The sequence below is a fragment of the Bison bison genome, unplaced genomic scaffold (assembly GCF_000754665.1).
Source record: "Bison bison bison isolate TAMUID 2011002044 unplaced genomic scaffold, Bison_UMD1.0 scf7180017864291, whole genome shotgun sequence".
Lineage (NCBI taxonomy): Eukaryota > Metazoa > Chordata > Mammalia > Artiodactyla > Bovidae > Bison > Bison bison.
The window spans coordinates 11,990,751-11,994,697 of record NW_011494863.1 but is presented as its reverse complement, the minus strand read 5'-3'; positions in this window follow the sequence as shown (position 1 = coordinate 11,994,697).

Genomic DNA, 3,947 nt, shown 5'->3' with positions numbered 1-3,947 from the left:
GGCGGCGGCGCCCTCGGCGGGGAGAAGGGCCGGAGGCTCTCGGCGCCCGCTGGCCGCGGGGAGGCGCTCTTGCGCCGGGCCGCGTTGATGATGTTTCGAGCCAGAAGCGCCTGCAGCTGGCGGCTGGGGGGCCGCACTTCCGTCTCAGATCGCAGCGGGGATACGGAGCGCTCGCTCCACGAGGGGGACATGGGCGGCGGCGGTGGCAGCGGCGGGGGGCTGCTCATGCTGCTCCCACGGCCCGGCTCCCAGGGCCCCGGGCTCACCCAGCCATCCAGACTGCTGGGGGGCCGGGATGCGCCGGGCGTCCAGGGCGGAGAGGTGGGCAAGCTCTCCCGGCGGTCCTGAAGAGAGAGCAGAGAGGTTGGGGGCAGGCGTTAGTGCTGGGCTCCTCTATACCGGGGTTTTGGACTGAAGTTAGTAGTGCCTGCAGTAAAATGCAAGTGCCCAACTTTCATCTTTCAGATGCTTGAAAGAGCCCATGCTTCTTGCCCCTGTGTGTCACAGAGAGCCGGGTGGTTTAAGATCCCTCACTTTGGAGATAGACCCCTTTGTTTAATGAATGAACTTGGTCAAATTGCTTCAGCAACAAAAGCAACTGGAAGCCTCTGGGCTTCAGTTTCCTCCTCTGTGAAATGGGAGTATAATGTCAACCTGTACCACAGAGGGTTGTTGTGAGCAGTAAATAGATAACTTATGTAAAAGAATATCACAGTATGAGAAGATTTGCTAGAAGAGGTTAAGTGTGCAACAGATGTTAGTTACCATAAAGACACACTGAAAATCCTTTCAGAGTGCGTCTCTGTTGGGAAGTAGGGTGAACTGGGCAGGGTACACAGCCACAGGGGTGGGAATAAGACTTTTAATGTATTACTTTTTATATAAGTTTAAGGTTTTGAACTTATCCATAGAAGTATATCCATGGTTATACTATCTATTATGGATAGATATGGATATACTATCTATTAAAGAAATTAAAACCAAAAATATTTATCATTATTACTAAGCCTGGACTTAGGGAAAGGCCTTCTCAGTCCCAATCCCCCTGTTGTGTTGCCATGGTCACCTCCTAGTAGCTCCTTGGATCCTTGATCACGTAAGTTCCTACTGACAGATAAAACATAAAAGGAAGTTGGGTCTTTGCTCCCTTCCCTGGACTTCTTGCCAGCATGGGGTAGGGGAGAGCAGAATTGGTGAGGCCAAGTTGGTGACCCTCTTTGAGGTTATAAAGCACTGGTCTGCTCTGCACAATCATACCTGCTTCCTACCTCCTTAGGGACTTTCCAGCCTACAAAGTTTGTTCTCGTCCTTCCTCTCTCATCAGATCCTCACAACAGCGTGGTGAGGTAGCCAGTATTATCACAAGCCATTTTACAGCGATGAAAATGAAGTTCAGAGGTATAAATAGCTTTGTTTTGCCCCACCAGGAAATGTATGTGTGACTGACTGCTGCTCAAAGGCTGCAGGCGGGCTTAAGTAGTTTGAACTGGTTTGAGAGTACAGATCTTGGGGACCCATGTCCAGCATGTATCTGCTAAATTAGGGGTCCCTGACCTCCGAGCCATGGACTGGTACTGGTCTGTGGCCTGTTAGGAACTAGGCCACACAGCAAGAGATGAGTGGCCAGCGAGCCAGCCTCATCTGTATTTACAGTCACCCCCTGCCCCCCATTGCTCGCATTACCCCTTGAGATCAGCCTCCTCTCAGATCAGCAGAAGCATTAGATTCTCATAAGAATATGAACCTTACTGCCCTTGAATCATCCCAAAGCCATATCCCACTCCCACCCCTTCCCACCTGGCGGAAAAATTGTCATCCACAAAACCAGCCCTTGGTACCAAAAAGATTGAGGACTACTATACTAAACCATCCATCTGTTTAGCCAATCAGATTCCAGCAAAAGTCAGTCCAATCAGTCTGCAATCCAATCCAAATTAACCAGCAGTCATCTCTGAGTCCAGAACTAGCTGGTCTGTTCAGTGTCTCCTACCCAGTCAAAATCTAGAACCACTCATAAGCTCCATTCTCTCATCCAATCAGTAAACTTTCACAGCCTAACCAGTCAACCTCTCAGCTAGTCAGAATCTCATTTCTCTCAATTAAAAAGAAACAGTAAATTATTTGTCTTCTCCAAACAATGCAGCAGCTACTAGATGGGCCCAGACTCAGAAATGGAGACTTTTAACCTAAAGAGGAATGTATCACAGTCTAAAGAGTTTTCATGGGATTGGTAATATTAGGGACCTCCTGGGGACATCCAAGGCTCCAATCATCAAGTAGGAAAGTTAAAGCTCAGCATGGGCTCCACCCCTTTTATTCCAGGGTCACAGTTGTGTATATGAGCCAGAGACAGTGCGAGCTGCTGTCTGTGAGCCATCTCAGGAATCTTTCAATCAGCTGGGCTGTGGGAAGTGGGGCCAAGAGTTCATGATCCAAGCCTATCAACAAGCACTAAGGCAGAGGAACCAGGGCTTTCAGCCAGGAAAAGAGCGGGCTGAGGCAGGAGGAGCTATGATAACTGTCTGACATCTCTAAGGACTGCCTTTGCCTTTGGTGGCTTCAAGGCAAAGGCTAGGGCCAGTAAGTGGAAGGAGTAACAGAACTTACTTCTCAGAATGTGTGGGTTGGAAGGTTGGGGGCAGTGGCGAGCAAGGCCTCAGCTTTTGGTTTTGGGCCAAGGCCTGACCTCATCAGGACTGCCCTGGCTGGGTACTGACTGTGTGTGTGTGTCCGTGTGCATGTGCACCCTGGGTGGGGGGAGTACATAACACAAAAATGCTGCAGGGAATCAGAATTACTCACTTTCTGAAAAAGATCTCAATTCATCATCTACCTCAGAGCTTCCTGGAAATGCACATGGGTGAAAATTCAGAAATGAGCACCCACTTAACCCAGCACCAGCCCCAAAGCAGGGCATGTGTGTGAGGTGGGCATGAGTAGAGCAAAGAGGAATATCAGAGACCAAAGACAGCCAGCTAGCCCACAGCTTCTGTAATCCTCTCTTTGCGTGGAAGGGGAGACTGGGGCCTAGGGGTTGTCTAAGGTCACACAAGGAGTCAGGTGCAGATATGAGGCTGGAACCCATTTTTTCTGGCTCTCGATGGCAGTTTGTTTGGCTCCATAAGGGGAAGAAACTTATTGTATGCAGTGATGACTGGGAAGCTCCCAGATTTAGATAATGGGAGAGTGGGATGCTGAGGGAAACTAAGGGGGAAAAAAAAGTGTACATGCTCTGGCTAAAGGCACTTATAAAGATTTCAAATAAATCTGGACCATAAGGAGTGTGGGTTTTTCCCATCTACAGACTTTTTGGCCAAACTCCAAAGGAAGGAGGAAACAGAACATGTCTTCCAAGGGATTTTGGTTCCCTGAGTGCTTGACCTGGGGAAGAGAGAAGGGAGCCCTTACTTCCAAGCCAGCACACATCTGTACCCACAGCAGATCCAGACACTCAGCAGATGCAGGCAGCATGCGGACTCTCACCACAGGCTCACACACAGTAACTGGACAGTCCCACCCCACTTCCCAGGCCAGAATCGGGGAGGAGAGAGAGGGCCCAGACCACCAGCCAGTGAGCATGGAAGAAAAGAAGAAGCGAGACAGATTTGAGGCAGAGTGTATTGAGAACAGGAGAGAGAACAAAGTTGAGGGCAGAGCTCAGACAGCCTGGCCGAAGGAACTGCAGGATGGAGGGTGGGCTCTTCCATTGCTGGCCCTCGGGGGTCGAAGGGAGCAGGGGTCCGGAGCACGGCCTTCACTCTGTCCTGGGAGGGGCTTGGCATGAAGGAGCTGAGCTCACGCATGACTCCCCCACACATGCCCCCACGTTCTGGGCAGAATGAACTCACTGGGAAGGCACCCCCGGTTCCCATGGCAACGAGCGGAGAGCTCACGAAAACTGCAGGCTCAGCCCAGCACAGGCACCGCCTCCACCACCCCTTGATCCG